This window comes from Narcine bancroftii, chromosome 13 (assembly GCF_036971445.1).
Source record: "Narcine bancroftii isolate sNarBan1 chromosome 13, sNarBan1.hap1, whole genome shotgun sequence".
NCBI lineage: Eukaryota > Metazoa > Chordata > Chondrichthyes > Torpediniformes > Narcinidae > Narcine > Narcine bancroftii.
In genome coordinates this window covers 66,615,843-66,641,375 of record NC_091481.1, presented here as the reverse complement: position 1 = coordinate 66,641,375, position 25,533 = coordinate 66,615,843, and the positions used below count along the sequence as shown (strand labels likewise).

The window sequence follows — 25,533 nt, the reverse complement described above, 5'->3', positions numbered from 1 at the left end:
TCTGGACATGTGAGAAAGTAGAAAAATTTTGGGAAGATCTCAATCAGATATTAAATAAAATAACAGAAAACAATATACCAAAGAATCCAGAGATCTTTCTCCTAAGTAACATAAAAAACAAAGAATTTGGAATTGATTTGGAGGATGCACAAAAAAGATTTGTTAAGATAGCTCTAGCTGTAGCAAAAAAATGTATTATGTCAACCTGGAAATTGGAAGATAATTTGAAAATACAACAATGGTATATAGAAATGAATAAATGTATTCCATTAGAAAAAATAACATCTAATTTAAGAAATAATATTGAAATATTCGAACAAATATGGGAGCCTTACATTAAACACAATAGCGAAAACCTACTGGGGACAATCATTACCTAAGTTGATAGAAGGAGAAGGAAAGAAAAGAATGGACTCAGTAGAATTTCTGGTGTATTTTTGTTGAGTGACAACATTGTCTGACTGGTTTAATGTATCCTAGATTGTATACCTTAAATGGATGGGAGGGGGGGAGTGGGGGGGGGGGGTGGGTTGGGAGGAGGGAGGGGGGGGAGAGAAAATGTCACTGTATATGTGTGAAAAGGAAAAAGTGTGTATCATGGCTAATGTGATTTATGGTGTGAAAAATAAAAAATTAAAATAAAAATAAAAAAGATAGAGGCAACAAACAACAATGGCCCCAGCACGGATCTCTGAGGCACACCATTGGTCACAGGCCTCCAGTCTGAGAAGCAATGACTCACCACTACTCTCTGGCTTCTCCCGTATAGCCAATGCCAAATCACTACTTCCCCATGAATACTGAGTGTCTGAACCTTCCTGACTAACCTCCCATGTGAGACTTTGACAAAGGCCTTACTGAACATCCACAGCCTTTCCTTCCACCCCAACCAAAGGAAAAAAACTTCCTTTATCCATACCTTTTGTGCTTCACTATTGTGAGAGATATTTTTAGTTAAGCTGGGTTAAATCGTTCCTATTAAACTACCAAACCTTGCATGATTTTTAAAACCATATGTATTTATTTTGGTGGCATGGTTAGCGTAACCATGGTGCTGGTCTGTGTCAGCACCAGTAGGGTTCGAATTCTGTGCTGTCTTTAAGGACCTCGTACATTCTGCATGGGTTTTCCCTGAGGGCTCCAGTTTCCTCCCATCGTTCAAAATGTACCGGTGGGGGGGGGGGTTGTAGGTTAATTGGGTGTAACTGGGTGGCACGGGCTCATGGATCGAAGTGACCTGTTATAAAATTTAACCAATTTCTTTTTCCTTCTTTCTGCCAGGGGACAGCAGGAAGGTAGGTGTCATTTGACCTATTCTGCACTTCATTGTATTAAAATATGAAGTTTCTATTGACTTGTGAAAGGCTACAATAAATGGGATGTACTTCTAAACCTACAGAGAATAGAAAATTGAATGGAATGCTGAAAATGCTCCACAGGTCAAGCAGCGTCTGTGAATAGAGAAACAGGCTTAACATTTCAGTTCTACAACTCTTAATCAAAACTGCCGATTAATTTCAACTTTGGAACAAGGCTGAAAAATCTTTTCGCTTTTCAGTTTTAGCCTCGAGTCACTGAATTCAATTTGAAACATTTCAGATTAAGGCATTCTGGGCACCAAGCACTTTAATTTTTACTTCAGAAAGTTCTTTTCTGGAACATGATGTACAAGTTAAGTTTATTGAAAATGCTCCACAGGTCAAGCAGCGTCTGTGAATAGAGAAACAGGCTTAACATTTCAGTTCTACAACTCTTAATCAAAACTGCCGATTAATTTCAACTTTGGAACAAGGCTGAAAAATCTTTTCGCTTTTCAGTTTTAGCCTCGAGTCACTGAATTCAATTTGAAACATTTCAGATTAAGGCATTCTGGGCACCAAGCACTTTAATTTTTACTTCAGAAAGTTCTTTTCTGGAACATGATGTACAAGTTAAGTTTATTGAAAATGCTCCACAGGTCAAGCAGCGTCTGTGAATAGAGAAACAGGCTTAACATTTCAGTTCTACAACTCTTAATCAAAACTGCCGATTAATTTCAACTTTGGAACAAGGCTGAAAAATCTTTTCGCTTTTCAGTTTTAGCCTCGAGTCACTGAATTCAATTTGAAACATTTCAGATTAAGGCATTCTGGGCACCAAGCACTTTAATTTTTACTTCAGAAAGTTCTTTTCTGGAACATGATGTACAAGTTAAGTTTATTGAAAATGCTCCACAGGTCAAGCAGCGTCTGTGAATAGAGAAACAGGCTTAACATTTCAGTTCTACAACTCTTGATCAAAACTGCCGATTAATTTCAATTTTAGAACAAGGCTGAAAAATCTTTTCGCTTTTCAGTTTTAGCCTCGAGTCACTGAATTCAATTTGAAACATTTCAGATTAAGGCATTCTGGGCACCAAGCACTTTAATTTTTACTTCAGAAAGTTCTTTTCTGGAACATGATGTACAAGTTAAGTTTATTGAAAATGCTCCACAGGTCAAGCAGCGTCTGTGAATAGAGAAACAGGCTTAACATTTCAGTTCTACAACTCTTGATCAAAACTGCCGATTAATTTCAATTTTAGAACAAGGCTGAAAAATCTTTTCGCTTTTCAGTTTTAGCCTCGAGTCACTGAATTCAATTTGCAATATTTCAGATTAAGGCATTCTGGGCACCAAGCACTTTACTTCAGAAAGTTCTTTTCTGGAACATGATGTACAAGTTAAGTTTATTGCCGTCTGAGTGCACAAGTACAACCTGACGAAACAGCATCCTCCACAAAACCCGCAGACTCACAACCAGACATAGCCCACATACAGACAAACAATACATATGCAGGACTGGTATTTCATCGATATAAATAAATAAATATTATTTCGTGAATATGAAAGTCTCAGGTGGTCAGTGTGAGCAGTTCCTTTGGTTGTTCTGTGTTCTCACTGCCCGTGGGAAGAAGCTGTTCCTCAGCCTGGTGGTGCTGGCTCTGATCCTCCTGTATCTCTTCCCCGAGGGGAGCAGCTCAAAGATGCTGTGTGCAGGGTAGTGGGGTCCTCAATGATTTTATGCATCTTCTTCAGACAACGATCCTGGTTAATTGCATAGATAGGTGGGGGGGTTGGGGGGGGTGCGGGGAGGTGGGGGGGGTGGGGTGGGGGGGGTGGGGGGGAGACACCAGTGATCCTTTCTGCCAATTTTATGGTCCTGTGGATTGACCTCCGATCCATTTCTGTGAAGCAACCGTACCACACGGTGATGCAGCTGGCCAGGTCGCTCTCGATGGGGGTCCTATAGAATGTTGGCCTAATGGTGGCCGGTAGCCTTGCCCACTAATAGCAATTTGCAGAGGTGTGGGAGACAGGAGCCAAAGGTGGGGAGAAGAGAGAGCTCCCAATATTAGATGTCACCTTGACCAATTTTAATCTTTATTGAAATTAAAATGTGAAGTTTCCATTTCCTTGTTGGGTGAAAGACTATGGTGAGTGGGATGAACTACTATACCCACAGAGGATGGAAATCTGAATAGGGTCAGGAATCACTGCTTGGCACAAGATAGCATTTGGTGGGAAATGCTGACAGGTTAGAAATCAGAAGTAACTCAACCGATTTTCTCAGTGAAAATGCATCATCCTAAATGTTTACTCCCAATGTACAAAGGGTGGTCAATGAACCACACTGCAATTATATTGCAAACTCCTGTCTTGAACGTGTTTATTGAGGAGAAATGGAAACAAGCAGGACCACCAGCTGCTGGCAAATCACACAAAGCACTCAACGTTAACCGTACCTCATGCCACATGAAACAAGCTGATGGTGGAGCAAGCAGTAATGAGACCCTTGGCCTGCTTCTTCCCTGTTCATTGGTCAGGTGCTGGCAACTGGCCAGTGCCTTGCCCAGGACGTCCTTGGAAACAGCGAAGTAAGCCACAGGCTGACGGGACAAGAGCGGGAGTGGAGGTGAAAGCACAAAGCTGGAGGAACTCAGCAGGTCAAGCAGTATCCTTTACGTAGCAAAAGTAAAGGTAAAAACACATAACCGACGTTTTGGGCTTGAGCCCTTCATCAAGGTGTGGGAAAATGTCGGCAGGCGTCGGACAAAAGAGTAGGCGATGAGGTTGCAAAGGCAGGAGGTGATAGATAGGTGGAGAAGGGAGGGAGGGGACAGCAGCGATCAAGGGGAGGAGGGATGGCGCGGTGAAGGGAGGGAGGAGAAATGGAAAGGGTGGAGAACTCAAGTGGCAGATAGCAAGAAGCTTGGCCGACCCTTGCAGATTGAACATGTGCCTCCCAAAGTCATCACCCAAGGCTTGGGTCTGCTAACACCATTAGACGCTAAGTGTCACTTGCATCCGATATTCTCCAACTGATAGTTTTCTGAGAGGAGCGTGCCAGTCACGATTACTGTGAAGAAAGCCGACGCTCACAAACAAAACAGGCAAACTTCCAGCATTGCAGTGAAATAACCAGAAAATCAAGACCTCTATCAATGACAGAACTTAACACACAAACATAGCCTATAAAACACAATAGTCTTCTTTGGCTTGGCTTCGCGGACGAAGATTTATGGAGGGGGTAAAAAGTCCACGTCAGCTGCAGGCTCGTTTGTGGCTGACCAGTCCGATGCGGGACAGGCAGACACGATTGCAGCGGTTGCAAGGGAAAATTGGTTGGTTGGGGTTGGGTGTTGGGTTTTTCCTCCTTTGCCTTTTGTCAGTGAGGTAGTAACACAATAGTAAAGGCACAGTAAATGCTGGAGGAACTCAGCTAGTCTGCCAGCGTCCACAGGAGATAAAAATATATTACTGACATTTCAGGCCTGAGACCTTCAAGTCATAAAGAAAAGCTCAGGACTGAAACGTCTACAATAGACGCTGCAAGTCCTGCTGAGGTCCTCCAATATTACTGTTTTTTTTACTATAATCACAGCGCCTGCAGACTTTCTCATTTCACAACAAAACCCAATAGCCACTGATATACCCTATATACTCATGTAACAGTCACATTCTTTTGACCAAATTTTTTGGTGTTAAATTTGGGGAGGTCGACTTTTACATGGGGCATACTTTTGACTGCGTTGCGTCGCTAGGGGCTTGAGGACCACACCAGGTATCCCCATCAGAGGGGGTGTCACGAAAATGAATCACGTGGCTTCATCTCCACGTTTGCCTCAAACGCCGAAGGGAGGGGGAAGTGTGACATCGCGGAGGACAGAGGAGGTCCATGGCAGGAATGGCACCTGCTCCCACCCCCCCCCCCCACTGAGTGAGCTCTCAAATGGCAGTTTTTGCCCCTCCCCACTGTTACCCTAATGCCCTCAATTAAATCTCTTCTGATGCTGACTCTGGTCCACTGCAAACACTGATAAAGCATTGAGGTTTGGGGTCAGGTCAGTGCCAGTCCAGCTCAGTAGCCACTTCATCCAGGTCCAGATGATTTACTTATGACTGCATGTCGTCCTCCATCCTTGATTAAAAGGAATGCATGTGTGTTGTGTGTGTGAAACCAGTTCGATGTCCAAAGGGCAATGAATCTGAACACGGGCTGGTTGAACAGTAGTGTTTTATTTACACGTGCATGGGAGTCACTACAGGGGTAAAAGATACACACACCCGCCAGGTTAAACAACACCCTCACAGATAGAAATCTAGTCACAACATATGACACCCGTCACCTCTTGATATCTCTAGCAGGCACAGCTCTTATCTAAACTCAGGATAGTGATTTCTAAACACACAACACTCCAGCTCCCAAACCTTTTTCTGCACCCATGTTACCAACGACTCTCCAGTGTTGCCCACGATTGTCAACCTGGTGTGAAGCTTGGGTTTGTCCAGGGGAGGAGTCACATGATGGAGTAGTGGCCGGTCGGGGAACTCCAGCCCTCTCTGGAAAAGTTTAAAAAAAACAGAGAAAACGCAAAGGCACAAACACGAAAATTAAAATAAAGTGAAAGTAAAGGTGGGAAGAAAATGGCAACGAAGAAAGAAAAGTTGAAAGCAATGGGAAGAAGAGAAGAAGAAAAGACATCGGAAGAAGAAAGGGAAGGCCTTACCTGTCCGAGGAAGCCCGCTGTGGAGAGAGAAGCCCGCTCCCTCAGGTCAGTCGAAGTCCCGAGCTCGGGACTACAAAAATGGCTCACGGAGCCAAGCAAAAGTGCGCAGCGCGCATGTGCAAGACAAAAAAAACACTGACGGGAGGGGGGACCAGCTGAGGAGTCGATCTCCACAGCTGAGAATGACAGCCACAACAAAGCAGCAAGAGGAAGACACAGAAAATAACGAGACCAAGAAAGAAGAGAGTAAAAAGAAATCAAAGAAACAACAGATGACCAACCCAGAGGAAGAAGACCAGCAGCAAGACACTTCTAATAAAAATAAGAAGACCAAAAATACCCAACAAAATAAAACAAACAAACCAACAAGAAAACCAGAAGAGACAGAGGTAAAGGACACAGATCCTGGAGTGGACTCAGATGAAGAGGAGGGAGAACACAGAGAAATGGAAGATGAAGAGAAGGGCAAGACAATGGATATTTTTTTTTAAAGAATACATGGAATCAGTAAAAGAATGGCAATCACAAGAATTCAGTGAAATAAAAAGAAGAGTAAAAAGTACAGAAGAAAAAATGAATAGATTAGAGATGATCATGTCAGATATAGGAAAAAGAATGGACAAGGTGGAAGAATGAGAAACAGCCGTAGAAATGGAAGTAGAGGACTTAAAAAAGCAATTAGAAGAATCTAATAAAAAAGTTAAAGAGACACAAGAGCTGTTAGCTCAGAAGATAGATATAATGGAAAATTATAACAGAAGAAATAATATAAAGATAGTGGGCCTTAAGGAAGATGAAGAAGGCAAGAATATGAGAGAATTTATAAAAGATTGGATCCCCAGGGTCCTAGGAAGACCAGAATTACAGGAAGAAATGGAAATAGAGAGGCCACATAGAACTTTAGCCCCGAAACCACAAGCACAACAAAAACCAAGATCCATTCTAGTAAAATTCCTAAGATATACAACAAGAGAAAATATATTGGAGAAAGCAATGAAGAAAATAAGAGAAGACAAAAAGCCACTGGAATACAAAGGTTAAAAAAATTTTTTCTATCCAGATATAAGTTTTGAACTCCTGAAGAAGAGGAAGGAGTTTAATGCAGAAAAAGTGATCCTATGGAAAAAAGGATATAAATTTATGCTAAAGTACCCAGCGGTACTTAAAATAGTTATTCCAGGGCAGCAAAACAAACTATTCTCGGATCCGGAGGAAGCACGAAAATTTGCAGAACAACTACAAAACAGACAGAGACATGAAGACATGTAACGAGAGCAAAAATGACCACGAACTATATGTATGTGTGTATATGGGTATATATATATATATATATATATATATATGTGTGTGTTTGTATGTATATATGTGTGTACATGTGTGTATGTGTATTTAAAAGAAAATATATAGAGTATAGATAAGAATTAATAAGGGAAAGAAAGGGAAGAGAGGAAGTAAGGAGGGAATTAAGAGAGTGACCTTTGTTTTATATGAAAATTAAAATCTTTTCTGGGGAGGGGCTGGATGGGGAGGAGTTACAGTCACTGCGAAATCAGTTGACGCTTGCGAGTGAATTCGCATATCCAAATGGAGAGGGGAGATGTGGTTGCCCGACAAGGGATAAAGGGCAACTCAGGAAAGGGAGGGGATAGTGGGGTTAAAGAAATTTTAGATAGGAGAATAAGGGAAATGTTTGATGTTTTAGAAATGTTGTCTTATAAAGTGTTCAAAAAAAGAAAGCAGAAATGGATAAGAAGGAAAGGTGATGATGAGGAAATGGAAAGGAAAGATAAACAAAGTATGAAATGGCTATGTTGAACTATATTAATGGAATACATAACCAAATCAAAAGGAAGAAACTGCTAAATTTACTGAAAAAAGAAAAAAATGATATAGCATTCGTGCAAGAAACACACTTAACTGAAGTGGAGCACAAGAAATTAAAGAGAGATTGGATAGGACATGTAACAGCAGCGTCATATAATTCAAAAGCTAGAGGAGTAGCTATATTAATCAGTAAAAATGTACCAATTAAAATAGAACAGAAAATAATAGATCCAGCAGGGAGATATGTAATGATAAAATGTCAGATATATTCAGAGTTTTGGAATTTACTCAATGTATATTCACCTAACGAAGAAGATCAAAAATTTATGCAAGATATTTTTTTGAAGATAGCAGACACGCAAGGGAACATACTAATAGGAGGGGATTTCAACCTTAATTTGGATTAAAACATGGATAAAACTGGAAAAAAAAATTAACAGAAAGAACAAAGTAACCAAATTTATAATTAAATCGATGCAAGAAATGCAACTTTTGGATATATGGAGGAAACAACACCCAAAGGAAAAGGAATATTCATATTATTTGGGTAGACATAAAACATACTCAAGAATAGACCTATTCCTGTTATCAGCTCGCATGCAAGACAGAGTTAGAAAAACAGAATATAAAGCTAGAATCTTATCGGACCACTCACCCCTGATATTGACAATAGAGTTAGAGGACATCCCTCCAAGAATGTATAGATGGAGATTAAACTCCATGCTACTTAAAAGGCAGGATTTTAGAGAATTAATTGAATAACAAATTAAAATGTACTTTGAAATAAATACGGAATCAGTGAAAGATAAGTTTATACTATGGGACACAATGAAAGCGTTCATCAGAGGGGAAATAATAAGTTATGTAACCAAGATGAAGAAGGACTACAATCAGGAAACAGAGCAGTTGGAAAGGGAAATAGCAAATATAGAAAAAGAATTAGCAATGAAGGAAGACACAACTAAAAGAAGAGAATTGGCAGATAAAAAAATAAAATATGAAACACTACAAACATATAAGGTGGAGAAGAACATAATGAAGACAAAACAGAAATATTATGAACTAGGGGAAAAAACGCACAAAATTCTAGCATGGCAGCTTAAGACAGAACAAACTAAGAGAATGGTATTGGCATCAAGGAAAAAAGACAAACAAATCACATATAATCCAACGGAGATTAATGAAAACTTCAGAGAATTCTACGAACAATTATACCAATCTGAAAACGAAGGGAAAGAAGACAAAATAGATGAATTTTTAACTAAAATTGAACTACTGAAATTACAAACAGAGGAACAAAATAAATTAATCAACCAGATTGATAAAACACAAAGCTTACCAGATTCATGCAAAACAGCAATAATTACAGTAATACCAAAGACAGGGAAAGATCCACTCGCACCAGCGTCATATAGACCAATATCTTTACTTAACACAGATTATAAGATAATAGCTAAACTATTAGCAAACAGATTAGCCGACTATGTACCAAAAATAGTAAATCTAGACCAAACTGGATTTATTAAAAAAAGATGAACAACAGACAATATTTGTAAATTTATTAACTTAATTCATGCAGTAGAAGGAAATAAAGCTCCAACAGTAGCGGTTGCTTTAGACGTAGAGAAGGCCTTTGAGAGAGTAGAATAGAATTATTTATTCAAAGTACTACAAAAATTCAGTTTACCAGAGAAGTATATTAATTGGATTAAAGCATTATATAAGGGGCCATTGGCGAAAGTGACAGTAAATGGATATATTTCAAAACAATTTAACTTAAGCAGATCAACAAGGCAGGGATGCCCACTATCGCCCTTATTGTTCGTGTTAGCCATAGAACCACTAGCAGAACTGATAAGAACAGAAAATAAAATAAAAGGGATAAGAATAAAAGACAGGGAATATAAAATCAGTTTATTTGCAGATGACATTATAGTATACTTAACAGAACCAGAAATATCAATAAAAGAATTAAATAAGAAATTAAAGGAATATGGAGAAGTGTCGGGATACAAGATTAATGCAAATAAAAGTGAAGCAATGCCAATGAATAATGCGGATTTCTCAAAATTTAAGAAAGAATCACCATTCAGATGACAAATGGAAGCAATGCGATACCTAGGTATACAAATAAATAAAAACCTCTGCCATCTATATAAACTCAATTATTATCCACTAATGAAAAAATTACAGGACAACTTAGAGCATTGGAAAGACTTACCACTAACACTAATAGGAAGGATAAACTGTATTAAAATGAACATTTTCCCAAGGATACAATACCTATTTCAGGCATTGCCAATACACTTGACAGAGAAATTCTTCAAGGAGTTAAAGAAAATAATAAGGAAATTTTTATGGAAAGGGGGGAAACCGAGGATAGCACTAGATAAATTAACAGAATGGTATAAACAAGGAGGCTTACAACCTGCCAAACTTTAAAAATTATTATAGAACCGCACAATTAAGATACCTATCAGATTTTTATCAAACAAGGGAAAAGCCAGATTGGATTAGATTAGAACTAGATAAAATAGGGGAGAAGATACCCGAACATATATTATATAAATGGGATGAAAAATTGGTACAACGTAGGAATTCTCCAGTATTACATCATCTGCTCAATATTTGGAAGAAGATTCATGTAGAAAGGAATAAAACAAATTACCAACTACCAAAACTAATACTGACGCAAAATCAGCTAATCCCTTTTACAATAGATAACCTTTCCTTTAGAGAATGGGAGAAAAAAGGGATCAAAAGAATAGAAAATTGCTTTTCGGGAAATAAATTATTATCCTTTGAACAAATGAAGGATAAATATAATATAACTCACGATACAGTGTTGGCATATTACCAACTGAAATCCTACTTGAAGGACAAATTGGGAAGCAGTCTGAGGTTACCAGAGGGAAGTAATTTTGAATATGTGATTACAGACACAATGATAATCAAAAAATTTATAACAAACATGTATATTAAACTACAAGAAAAAGAGAATGAGGAAACAAATGGTAAAACTAAACAAAAATGGGAACAAGATTTAAACATAAAGATAAAGAAGGAAACATTGGAGAAGTTATGCTCAGGAACTATGAGAAATACAATAAATACGAGGTTACGTATGATACAATATAACTGGATACTCAGGCTATATATTACACCTCAAAAGTTAAATAAATGGGACCTAACAGTATCTGACAGATGTTTTTGCTGTAAAAAGGAAATGGGAACAACAATTCATGCAATCTGGACATGAGGAAAGTGAAAAAATTTTGGGAAGATCTAAACCAGATATTAAATAAAATCACAAAAAGCAAGATACCAAAAAGCCCAGAGATCTTCCTCCTAAGTAACATAAAAAACAAAGAATTTGGACTTGATTTGGATGGTGCACAAAAAAGATTTGTTATGATAGCTCTAGCTGTAGCAAAAAAATGTATTATGTCAGCCTGAAAATTAGAAGATAACTTGAGAATACAACAATGGTATTTAGAAATGAATAAATGTATTCCATTAGAAAAAATAACATATAATTTAAGAAATAATATTACAATATTTGAACAAATATGGGAGCCATACATGAAACATAATAGAGAAAACCTACCGGGGACATCTCCCACCTAAAATGACAGAAGGAGAAGAGAATGAAAAGAACTGACTCAGTGGAATTTCTTGTTTATTTTTATTGAGTGACAACATTGTTTGACGGTTTAATGTATCTTAGATTCTGAACTTTAAATGAATGGGAGGGGAGGTAGGTATGGAGGGTGGGAGGGGAAGGGGGGGAGAAAACGACACTGTATATATTTGAAAAGGAAAATGTATGTATCTTGATCAATGTGGTTTATAGTGTGAAAAATAAAAAAATTTTTTAAAAAGCTTGGGTTTGTCCCAGGGGAAGGAAAGAGGCGGATGGCTCATACGTGGTGGGTGTGGAGAGTCCAGCCCAGGTATCGAGGAGGTGATTAAAGGGGCCAATGACCAGGAGTGTACTGATCTGCGAGCAAGGGCAGACTTCTGACAAGGTTCCAGACGAGAGTGGGGGGTCACATACCACTCTGCAATCCACAGTCCCACCGGGTTCCAGATGGAGAAGACACATGCCCCTCCATGATCCACTCTACAATGTGCATCACAGCAACTCCTTGGTTCTGCAAAATGCCGCCGCATTTCCATAGCTATGGAAATTATTAGACGTACTTAACCTCTTGCTGCCTTGCATGAATAACAAAGTTCCTATTTGCTTTCACAGAGGATGAGCCCGCGGAAGGTGCGCCATTGAGTGTTTCCATGCCAGTTCCCAGTTCGGGTGATAGACAATCTTGCTTCTTCCTTCTTACTCTAACCCAGGCAACCTTTTACATTGCATTTAGGGAACTGTGTTTATGCTTGGTTTTGCATGCTGATAACACTGGACAACAAAGAGTTTGCATCCTGGGTGTATTTTATGGATTTTGGGCTGCTGATCACGAAAACCGCCGTAACATTTTTCTATCACCTCGCGTTTGTTTTTAGATATAGCCTATTTTTGTGATTTCCCGTCATATTTTGAATGCTTCAAGCATCTAAAACCACGAAGTGCAACATGCTGTTGAAAACTCGCACTTGGACGACTTCCCGTCTGGTCTCTGTGCCATCGGTGATGGACACGGTAGAAAGGTTTCACCAGGTCATTGCGACCATTATAAAATGGTATAAGAGCAACTGGAATCGATCAGTGCCGGCCGACCATTCTTGGACACTGATATGAGAGGCATCAGATGCTGAGTACAAATGAAAATCAGCAGCAAAACGTTTTTAGTTCAGTCAGCGTCATTGTGCGATTAAACTTGCTGAATTCAATCAAATTTAATTTAACGTTTCTCCAACTTCCTATGTGGTACAACGAATCTGAAAACATCCTTGTGTTCATCTTAAAGTTGTCTATTGTAATTCCCCTTTTTTTTAAGGAAGCAAACCTTTTGAAAAAAATTGTTGTCCAGTGTCGACCCAAATTTATCCAGTGTTGCTGCATTAAACTTTGGATTAATTCTTTATATTGATAGAGATTTGGGACATTGATTACCCAGATAGAATCATATATTCTCTTTGTCCTACCTGTATATACTGTGCTCTGTCTAGGATTAATCCTTTATATTGATAGAGATTTGGGACATTGATTACCCAGATAGAATCATATATTCTCTTTGTCCTCCCTGTATACACTGTGCTCTGTCTAGGATTAATTCTTTATATTGATAGAGATTTGGGACATTGATTACCCAGATAGAATCATATATTCTCTTTGTCCTACCTGTATATACTGTGCTCTGTCTAGGATTAATCCTTTATATTGATAGAGATTTGGGACATTGATTACCCAGATAGAATCATATATTCTCTTTGTCCTCCCTGTATACACTGTGCTCTGTCTAGGATTAATTCTTTATATTGATAGAGATTTGGGACATTGATTACCCAGATAGAATCATATATTCTCTTTGTCCTACCTGTATATACTGTGCTCTGTCTAGGATTAATCCTTTATATTGATAGAGATTTGGGACATTGATTACCCAGATAGAATCATATATTCTCTTTGTCCTCCCTGTATACACTGTGCTCTGTCTAGGATTAATTCTTTATATTGATAGAGATTTGGGACATTGATTACCCAGATAGAATCATATATTCTCTTCGTCCTACCTGTATATACTGTGCTCTGTCTAGATATCTTAAATAGGAGTGATAGCCACAAGATTGACAAGAACTGACGCTGTCGCAGGTCTATTCTGGTTTGTGCACCACTTAAGCGTCCTACAAACATACTTCATTAAATCCTCATTAAGACTGACCCTTACCTGCATTAGAATAAACAGTTTAAAAGACAAAAAGACAGTGCAAAATGTAAAGTAATTTGAAAAAAATTTGTATTGTAGTATTTAATTATGTAAAGTTCACTTTAATTGGATAATTCCCGTAACTTACAAAATTTAAATTCAAATTCGAACCCCGGTCGCTGGCTCTGTAACAGCATTGCGCTAACTGGTACATAACCGTGCTGCCGTCATAATTAACCACCTCCTCCCCATAGTTTACAAATAAAAAACTTAAGATTGTTACTAGGCAGTGACGGGAGAACACTTTGGGAGAGTCGCCCCAACAACGAGCGGCTCTTCATCCTGGGCACCGCCAATTTTATTCAAATACAACTTTATTCAAACAGCTGCTGCAGGCGGGGCACGACCGGGGCGCTCCGCTGGCTGAGTGTTTGCTCCCATCTTCACCAAGGGCTTGTGTGTTGCTTCGGAGAACGTTTACCTTTTTACAGTTTTAAACTTTTATTTAACATTTCATTTATTCTTAATCATTTTTAAATTTATTTATTTATTTCCTCGTAGCAGCATGGAATCTGGATAATGGGGATCCTACTATATGTATAAAAAATTGCAGATACAGAAATTATAAATATGTTAGTACACAGTTGCAAAATAATAAGTTACCGATCTTTTGATTCGACTCGAGTTCAAATCGCACCGGATCAGCTGGGAGCTTTAAATTCCATTAATTAAATGTCCGGAATAAAAAATGAGGGAAGGAACAGAGCCGGCCGGTGAATGCTCAGAGCCTCCTGCCCAGAGTAGGGGAATCTGTGACCAGAGGACATATTTTAAGGTGAGGGTGAAGAGGTTTAATAGGAACCTTAGGGTTAATGATTTATTTGCACAGAGGGTGCTGGGTGCATGGAACAGGCTGCCTGAGGAAGCAACTGATGCAGGCACTATTTGAGAAACATTTGGACGGATACATAGATAGAATGGATTGAGAAGCCAGAGGGACTAGTGTGATCAGCATGGGAATGTTGGGCTGAAGGGCCTGTTTCCACACAGTATAAATCTATGACTCTATAAATTATTGCATCGTCTGAAAAACTGGTTCCCTGGTGTCAGTAATTCCCTTCTCTATCTAGTTGACACGTGTCTCCAGACTCTAGTTTGGCCAGACACGAATTTATACAGTAAGTCCCTGGGTTAAGAATGTCTGACTTGCGGACGACTCATGTTTATGAATGGACTACGCACGTCTTCATCAGTTTGTCAGCTTGAGGAAGGACCCATTTTAAGTTGGATGATGTTGCCATTAACACTGTGTTGAGTGTGTAACTTTGACTCCAGTAGTTCTCTATGCATAGAAAGGTTAAATATATACTATATACCAAGACAAGCATTTGACTAACTGACGGTAAATAAGAAATGTATGTACCTGTTCTGACTTGCCTACAAATTCGACTTAAAGACAGACTTAGGAACGGAACTCATTCGTAACCCAGGGACTGCCCGTACTGCTAAGAGATTTCTAAAAATATGTAGGCGTCTATACACGTTATATCTGTGTGCATGTGGAGATTGCTATGGAAATTCAGGATCATAAACAAGTTATCCTCAGTTCTTTAACTAAAGCATGAACATTATGCAAGTTGATCTAACTGGTTGAAAGTGATCTTGTATTTTGCAACTCATCAATCCCTGCTTTTCCTTCACCCTCTTTCCTTAACAGATGTCGAACAGCCTGAAGTCGAAGGTAGGAATATTCCCTGTTGCACAATTTCAGCTAATGGGGAAGTGCTCAACAATTCCTTTCCTCAATAGCATTTAGAAAAAGAGTACACAGTTTAATGTGCAACGCTTGCAAAAGACCTGACGTTTGAAAAGGTTGCACATATAAATGGTGTTTTCAACATCAACACCAAAAATCTCATCCAAGCTGAGAATCAATGGCACGGAAAGAACTGAGAACAGCTCCAATTTTACTGGAGTTTTGTCTATACATGCCGGCATATAAGACAGTCCTTGAATATTAAATTTAAAATGTCACCCAAAACTAGGGGTCGTCTTATATACCAAGTTTAAAATCTGTACCTTAACAGCTGGCTCTGAACAGCCTTTAAACGGCCTGTTCAAGGAGCCGCCGACGGTTTATTTTAAAACATACTAATAAAATGTAAACCTTTACTAGATAATTTGCTTTTAAAATATTGTGAATTATTATATTAAATCAGCAGCGTCATTCCACTGGTCAGTGGTAGGTGCCAGACTTGGAGTCATCTTATACAGAGAGTATAGCTCAAAATCTACATTTTAGGAGGAAATTCAGGGGTCATTTTATACACCAAGTTACCCTATGTGCTGAGATTATATGGTATGTTTAGTTCTAAAATAACTCTTTGCTGCAGTTGCTTTACTGACTTATTGAAGGACTGTCCCATCTGCTAACACTCTGGCCGCACGGCCATATCCTGCTGGACTCTTCAACCTCAGTGTCTCCAGGTTTGCGAGATATGTCAGCTGGAGAAGGGAAAACTCCATGCACGTGCACTTGTGTCCATGTGGAGGTGTATGAATGTATATGATAATGAAAGCACACCAAAATGGTGGAGGAACTCAGCTGGTCTTGCAGCATCCATATATGTTAAAGATGTACTACCGAAGTTTCGGGCTTGAGCCCTTCCTCAAGGAATAAGCAAAGAACAGGAATGCATCGGTAGACTGTCCGAGGGAGGAGTCCAGACCAACAAAAGGTGTTCAGTGATAAGAGAGGAGCTGAGAATTGAATTTGGTCTGGCGAAAGGAGACAGAGGGAAAATGAGGGAGAGAGAGAGCGCTGGGGAGAAAGTGACAGGGGTAAGGGGGGGTGTTTAACAGAAATCGGAGGTCGATGTTAATGCCATCTGGTTGGAGGGTGCCCAGATGGAAGAGGAGGTGCTGTTCCTCCCATTTGTAGGTGGTCTCCGCCTGGCAGTGCACGAGACTGTGGACAGATGTGAAAGTGAGGGAATGGGATGGGGAATTGAAATTGATATTGTTGCGGACAGCCGAGGTGCTCAACAAAGTGATCTCACAGTCTGTGCCCAGTCTCTCCGATAGAGGGGAGATCACAACAGGAGCCCCAGATGTAGTAGATGGCCCCTGCAGATTCACAAGTAAAATGTTGCTTCACTTGGAAGGACAGTTTGGGACCCTGAATGGCGTTGACGGAGGAGGTGTGGGCGTGAGTGGGTGAAGAGGACGATTGGTGAGGAGGGAGGCATGGACAAGGGAGTTATGAAGGGAGTGGTTCCTGTGGAAGACGGAGAGAGGAATATGTGTCTAGTGGTGGAAATGGCGGAGGAGAATATGTTGGACATGGAAGCTGGTGGGGTGGTAGAAGAGGACAAGGGGAATCTGCTTTGTTGGCCTGGATTTCTCCCCGCCAGTCTTCTTTATCCTGGCACCTTCCTGTTCTTTGCTTAAACCTTGAAGAAGGGCTCAGGCCCGAAACGTCAGTACTTTATCTCCTATGGATGCTGCGAGACCGGCTGAGATCCTCCAGCTTTTCTGTACGTTTTTACTGCCATCACAGCATCTGCAGAATTTCGTGTTTCACTCTGTGTATGTGCAGGTACAGGTTTGTGTATAATGGTTTGAGTAGGTGTGCGCATGTGGAAGTGTACATGTGAAGGTGTGTATATGTGCAAGTGCACAAACAGTATTTGTACAGGTCTGCTTACGTGCATGTGGTGAAGTGTGGCCACACAACCTGTTCCCAAAATTCACTGAGCAGCCTGGATATTTCAATAAAGTGCCTAAGAGCTGCCCACCCAGAGTTTGGGAGAAGTGGAGATGCCCTCTCCCCACATCAGTCTTTCACAGCATGTGCCTGTGAAGCAGGCCTTTAGATCCAAAGCATGTGCTCACTCTCTAAAAATCCATATTAAGGAACGTTGGTGTATTTTGAAACCTCAATATAATAAAATCCCTGGTATCCGACACCTACAGGGATTGCGGATGCCGGATATGCAAATTTTCCGGTTGCCTGAGGCACACTCTTATAATGCCTAACTAATACACCTGCATGGAGAGTGAACTGTTTAAAAGACAGTGCAAAATGTAAAGTAAATGGAAAAAAAAATCAGTATTCTTGTCCTTAATTATGTGAACTTTAATGAGATGATTCCTGTAATTTACAAAATTAAATTTAAATTTGAACCCCAAATGACGCTGGGTTGCGGTAACTGTTACACTAACCGTGTCACCCCTTGTTTACTCATAAACTTAATAATATGCTAATAAAGACTCTATTAGACAGGGATAGTGAGAAACTTTGGGAGAGTAGCCTATCGGCCAGCTGGGCACCACCATTTTATTCAAACACAACTTTATTCAAATGCCTGCTGCAGGCGGCGCTCCGCAGGCCGAATGTTTGCTCCCAACTTCACCGAGGGGCTGTGTGTCGCTTCGGAGAACATTTACTTTTACAGTTTTAAATTTTTATTTACATTTTTTTTAAATATATTTTCTCGATTTTTGTTTTGCCGGTTGCTTGAGTTGTATAATTTATGTTGCATTTGATTGAAGTGTACATTAGTTTGGTGTAGATCTGTGGCCAGAGATGACGGGGGTGGGGAGGGGGTGGGTTCCCACGGTCTCTGCATCTGGCCTTGCATCCTCTTTACCGTGTGCTTTGCTACTGACACTGGTCTAATTTCTGCTGTCTTGCTTCCACCCATTCAGAAGATGAATATCAGGAGCGAGAGGAGCAAGGTAGATGGAGCTTGGAATTATAGATTTTTTTTAACCACTCAGTGACTGGATCACTGCCCATGATCATTTTTAATTGTCCCCCACTTTACAAGAACTGAGAAGGGAGGGAAAAATCATTGTATTGCTGGCTCTGGATTCACAACTAGGTTAGATTGGGTAAGGACAGTGGATTTCCTTCCCTGAAAGACTTTACACAATAACCCACCAATTTTGATATTGTTCAAAAAGCATGACCATGGTACCTTTGCAGGCTCATGTGTAGACCTGTTCCACTTCACCAGATCTAGGAGCAGAAGTTGACCCATCACGTCTGCTCTGCCATTCTAATCATGAGCTGATCCATCCTCCCACTCAGGCGTAATCCTTGATGTCAACTGATCAAATACCTGTCAATCTCTGCCTTAAATCCACCCAGCGATCTCGCTTCCACAGCCGCCCGTGGCAACAAGTTCCACAGACTTGCAGGCTCTCTCTCTAAATGTTTTTCCCTACAATTTTGTTTATCGAATCTCATTTTCAGTTTTTATATTGAATCATTTTCTGTGACCTTTTCAGCATATTCCAGATCACAGAAAATAAATTTGTAAATTTTTTAAAAATTGGGATTGTAAATTTCTCATCACTTTTAAACTGTAATCCAGTGGTTCTAAACTTTTTTCTTTCCTCTCACATTCCACTTTAAGTATTCCCTATGCCATCGGTGCTCTGTGATTAGTAAGGGATTGCTTAAGGTGGGATGTGGGTGGAAAGAAAAAGTTTGAAAACCACTGTTTTAATCGCCCCTAATTGACTCGTTATGTGCACGGATTCAGAACTCCAAAGGAAATGGGCCAATGACAATTTTTCTCAAGCCAAATATTTCAGTAACAATTGGGTCCAGGGTAGTGGTTCTCAACCTTCCCTTCCCACCCACAGACCACCTTAAGCATCCCCTTACTGATCACAGAGCACCGATGGCATAGGGATTACTTAAGGTGGAATGTGAGTGGAAAGAAAAAGGTTGGGAACCACTGCTGTAACCAACTTGTCTGTTATGGGAAGCATTCTCTCTCATTGCCTTTTCATTTTGCAGTCATTTAAAACAGAGATGCTTGGGAGCCTCTTCTCAGCAGGTAGTGGGGCTGAAATGTCCTCTGCCTTTGTTTTCTGTGGATGGTGCGTGACCTGCTGAGTTTGTCCAGCTCCTTTGGGCGCTGCCCTAGACCCCAGCGTTAGCTGATTTGTCATTGGCTTCTCAGCTGCTTACTCACAGATGCCGTGGCACGCGTGGTGTTAAGAGGCAGAGTCAATTTCAGCCGTGTGGTGGGAGATGGGTAAATCATGCATTCAGTAGGAACTCAGAGCCATAGGAAGCAGGTTCCTGGAGAAGGTTCCATCCCCTGGGCCCCTAGAGTTCAAGGTATGTCTCCGAGCTTCAAATGCAGTGACATAAGGGTATAAACAGAAATGAAGTTTGCTCGTGTCTGTGGAGAGAAATTAAAGTAAAATTTAAAAGTAAAAATGTAAAATAGGTATTCTGGTGAAAAATCTATAGCTGAAAGACTGGCTCTAATTCTAACGGCACAGGCTGGTGGTAAACAGGGGACAGGAAACTGTTCACTCGACACACCATTGCATTCTTCAACTCCCCAAACACCAGCCAGATAAATACTTCTGTCCTTCTCATTGGCTCACTGCCACATGGGTGATCCTGATGCTCTGACTCTCCTCCGGACGATGGGAAGTACACGACCGCGACTGTTGAATTCTGGAACTGGCTGTTAAAGAGTCAAGTACTTTTATCTAATACAAAATAAAACCCTGCTCCCAGGATGAGGTCTTCAGTCTAGATCATCCGAGATGTCCTCCTTCTTCAAAAAATGTGGCTTCCTCACCACCACCATCAACTCAGCCCTTGCCTGCATCTCCTCCATTTCCTGCACATCTGCCCTGGCCCCCTCTGTCCCAGATGCAACAAGGACAGGATTCCCTTTGTCCTCACCTACTACTCAGTGGCCTCTGCAAATTTTCCTCCACAACATGATCCCACCCCAGACACATCTTCCCCTCTCCTCCCACCTCCGCCTTCCCCAAGGGTCGCTACTTCCATGACACCCTTGCCCTCTCCTCCCTTCCAACTAATCAACCACTTGGGACCTACACCTGTGACCGCAGGAGATGCTTCACTTGTTTCCATGCTACCTCCCTCACCACCATTTGGGGTCCCAAACAGTCCTTCCAATATAGATCTGCGGGGGTCATCTATTGCATCCTGTGGTCTCCTCTACATTGGAAAGATTGAACATGGAGATCGATTCGTAGAGCACCTTGACTCTATCCGCAGCAATAGCCAAGACCTCCCAGTGACCAACCACTTCAATTCCGCAAACGATTCCTGGACTGACATGTCTGTACCTGACCTTGTACACTGCCAAACTGAGGCCTCCCACAAACTGGAGAAGCAACACCTCATATTCCATCTGGGCTCCCTCCAACCAGATGGAATTAACATCGACTGCCAGTTCCCGTTAGTCCCCTTCCCCTGTCTCCTTCCCCATCTCTCTGTCTCCTTTCCTCTAGCTCTCCACCCCCTTCCCTCTCCATTCAGAGAACTGCCCCCTCCCCTATCTCTTCTCATCTTTTGGGCCCTCCAACCTATATCCACTCGCCTGTGGGCCCATGCTCCTCCCCTGTCCCTCTGCCCGCCATTTCAATCAGGTGCCTGCCTGCCTTTTACATCAGAAATAGGAACCGGAGTCGGCTATCCGGCCTGTCGAGCCTGCCCCGCCATTCAATATCATGGTTGATCTGATGATCGGCTCATCTCCACCGACCTGCCTTTTCTTCATATCCCTTACTATGTAAAAATCTATCCAACTTTATCTTAATGATATTCACCTCCACTGCTTCAATGGGCAGTGAATTCCACAGATTCACCATCCTCTGGGAAAAACAGTTCCTCCTCATCTCCATCCTAAATCTATTCGCCTGGATCTTGAGGCTATGTTTCCTAATTATGTTCTCCCCCACCAATGGGAACATCTTACCAACCTCTATCTCAGTGGTTTTAAAACTTTTTCTTTCCACTTACTTACCAACTTAAGCAATCCCTATCCCAAAGGTGCTCTGTGATTAGCAAGGGATTGCTTAAGATGTGTGAGTGGGAAGATAACATTTGAAAACCATTGCTCTATCTTATCTCTGCCTTTCGTAATATCTAGATGAACGGCTCAGGTCCGAACCATGGGTTATGTATCTTTATTTTTCTACATAAAGAATGCTGCGCAGTTTACTGAATTTCTCCAGCATTTTTGTGTGGACTACAATCAGAGTCTGCACATTTTCCTGTTTAACTACTAATTATATCTGTTTCCTCTCTCACCTTCCCACACTTCCTCCATCTCTCCAAATTGTTCCCATTTCTCATCCTTGGTTCTCTTCTATCATGGAACTCTGGATCAGCTCAACAAGGTAAGTGCAACCACTTCATTGTAATACTGGTGTTGTCACAGTTCTGAAGGAGGTCATTTGACGTGATCAACTATTACACGTGTTTGACTATTACATGTGATCTATTATTACACATGATTGACTATTACATGTGATCTATTATCACACATGATTGACTATTACATGCGATCAATTATTACACATGATCAACTATTACACAAGTATATATTGTACATGTCTCTGGAAGTCCTTCAGTGTTCTTTATGTCCTAAAGGTGTCAGGAACCACCAAGAAATGGATTAATTTCCCATTCTTCATCTAGAGTAGATGCAGTTGGACAATTTGTTTGCATTTGGCCTCATGCAACACCTGTGCCCGTGCATCTTCGAGGAGGTCCTCCTGATTAACAGGAGGACACACCAGAGGCCACTCTGTGACCGGGGATCCACTTACAGTTCAAGCAGCAGATTCAGTTCAGACGGGATCGTCCTTCTGATTCTAGGTGCGGTTTCAAATGGCACATTCACAAGAGAATTGGCTGGAACTAGAAAGCGAAAGATCTTGCAGGGCAATGTGGGGGAGTGGGGCACTGGATTGCCCAGATGTTGAACAACTGGAAGGGTTGAATGGGGTCATTCCATGTGGTGATATTTTAATGATTCTATGATTTCACAAAGTTTAAAGTAAACACAACTCATGAAGTGGTGAATTGGCTGTGGCAGATATAAAGGCTCCTGGAACCAGCAGATGTTCTGTTTACAAAGTGGGTGCAGCTTATAATAAACCTGGGAAGATCTTTAAATGGTTGCCAAGTGGTTCACTCATTGACCTTGAAGAAAGGCTCAGGCTTGAAATGTCGGTAATATATCTTTCCCTCCAATGGACACTGTGAGACTGGCTGAGACCTCCAGCATTTCTATATGTTTTTTCACTCAATTACCTTGCTGGTTACTTCTTTTTGTTGGATGTTCAGTACGGTAACAGGCCCTTTCAGCCCACGAGCCCGTGTTGCCCAATTATACCCAATTAACCTACAACCCCGGTATGTTTTGAATGAACTACTTGCAACCATTTAAAAATCTACCCAGGTTTATTATAAGCTGCACCAACTTTGTAAACAGAACATCTGCTGGTTCCAGGAGCCTTTATATCTGCCACAGCCAATTCACCACTTCATGAGTTGTGTTTACTTTAAACTTTGTGAAATCATGGAATCATTAAAATATTACTACATGGAATGACCCCATTCAACCCTTCCAATGGTTCAACATCTGGGCAATCCAGTGCCCCACTCCCCCACATTGCCCTGCAAGATCTTTCACTTTCTAGTTCCAGCCAATTCTCTTGTGAATGTGCCATTTGAAACCGCACCTAGAATCAGAAGGACGATCCCGTCTGAACTGAATCTGCTGCTTGAACTGTAAGTGGATCCCCGGTCACAGAGTGGCCTCTGGTGTGTCCTCCTGTTAATCAGGAGGACCTCCTCGAAGATGCACGGGCACAGGTGTTGCATGAGGCCAAATGCAAACAAATTGTCCAACTGCATCTACTCTAGATGAAGAATGGGAAATTAATCCATTTCTTGGTGGTTCCTGACATATTTTGGACAGCCATAAAAAACACTGAAGGACTTCCAGTGACATATACCATATATACTCGTGTAACAGTCGATCACGTGTAATAGTTGATCATGTTTAATAGTCGACTCCCTCTTTTTTGGCTCAAAAATCGTGTGGTTTCCATATAACCCGTGTAAAAGTGAACCTCCCTCTATTTGGTCCCAATAGCCTGCCCATTTGAGCTCCCGACATCCCAAATGTGGACCCTCACCTCGGCTGCCACCCACTATAGCCCATGAGGCCCCAACCACAGACTCTCTCCTAGGCCCCAGGCACCCATCCGAGCTCCCGATATCCTGACTGCAGATCTTCGCCCTGGCCGCCTGCCCGCCAGAGCTCATGACGCCCCAGCCACAGACTCTTTCCTAAGCTCCCGCCGCCTGCCCACCAGTGTCCCGATGCCCTGAACACGGAACTACCACCCATCCAAGCTCCTGTCACCTTGAATGACGCAGGTACTTAGCGCGGTCAAAAGTATGACTGTGTAAAAGTCAACACCCCCAAATTTGACCTGAAAAATTGGTCCAAAAAAACTTGACTATTACATGATTATATATGGTAGATTAATAAGCCTGTAAAGAATGCCCTAGTGCATTGGTGAGGGATGGTGTCTGGGGATTTGAAGGGAATGTTGGCAGAATTAAAATGGGATTAGTGTAAATGGGTGTGTGTGAAGGTGCTGTGGACATGGCAGTGAAACAACTTGCTTCTTTGATATATGATTCATGAATCTGAGTGCAGGATACACCTGCAGTTTCCTGAAGGACGGTAGAGTCCTCACTGGACAACACACTCTTTATTCTTTAGAATGCAGGAGGCTGAGAGGTGATATTCCTGAGGTGTATAAAATCATGAGGGGAATGAATAAACTAGATGCTGAGTCTTTTTCCCAGGGTAGGACTAAAGGGCAATGGTTTAAGGTGCCAGGGAAGTTATAGAAGCAGGCACAATTATAATGTTCAAAAGAGATAGGGATAAGAGTGGTTTAGAGCATAGTAAGGAGTCGGCCATCTGGCCCATCGAGCGTGCTCCACCATTCAATGAGATCATGGCTGCTTTTTCCACATATCTCTTAATTCCCCAACTATGTCAAAATCATCCACCCTTGTTTTAAATATATTTACTGAGGTCGCCTCCACTGCTTCACAGATTCACCATCTGCTGGGAAAAGCAGTTCCTCCTCATCTCTGTCCTAAATCTATTATCCAAAACTTAAGGCTATGGGAACACATTACCTACCTCTATCTTATCTATGCTCTTCATAATTTTAAACATTTCTAGAAGATGCACACTCATTCTTCTCAATTCCAGCGAGTACAGTCCCAGACTGTGCTCTCCTCACAGGCCAACCCCTTCATCTCTGGAGTCAACCTGGTGAACCTCCTCTGCAGCGCCTCCAAAGCTGGTGCATCTTTCCACAAGTAAGGAGACCAGAAGTGCACACGGTGCTCCAGATGTGGCCTCACCAGGACCTTGTAAACCTCCCAGCTCCTAAATTCAATCCCTCCAGCGATGAAGGCCAACATTCCAATTTGCCTCCTTGATAACCCACTCTGCACCTGCAAACCAGCCTTTTGCCACTCACGCACAAGCACTCCCAAGTCCTTCCGCACGTTGCAATTGCTTGCCATTTGAACAAGAAAATGGGCCCCAATGCTAGTAAATGGAATGAACCAAAATGCCAACTTGGACTTCAGGGTCACCAATCACATTGCTGATGCCCTGACTACCAAAACACTTTCATCCCAGATTTACTCACTTCATACTTTTTTTACAAAGTCCTGTTCGGCTGCAGCAAGGAAGAATTCTGATGCACATGTGCATCATATAATGTGCATGACAATAAATTCATCATCACTACATTTAATAGGATTTCAACTCCCCAGCTGCCATGAACTCATTTCTTGGCAACACTGGCCCAGAACTCTAGCTGCTTGTTAGAAATATAATTGTTCAGATTTCAGATTTATTGTCAGAGTACATATATGACATCACATACAACCCTGAGATTCTTTTTCCTGCAGGTGAGACAGGATTACCACTAATTGGTAGTGGATAAAATCTGCGCTCA

General features: G+C 41.2%; 1 long non-coding RNA gene across 1 annotated transcript; it reads left to right on the top strand.

Moving 5' to 3' along the window:
* The first annotated feature begins 1,280 nt into the window (after nucleotides 1-1,280).
* Nucleotides 1,281-18,419, top strand: LOC138747959 (uncharacterized). The gene is made up of 4 exons (XR_011347749.1): nucleotides 1,281-1,295; nucleotides 12,108-12,125; nucleotides 15,392-15,415; nucleotides 18,385-18,419. It is a non-coding gene; the product is annotated as an uncharacterized lncRNA (long non-coding RNA).
* The last annotated feature ends 7,114 nt before the right edge of the window (nucleotides 18,420-25,533 follow it).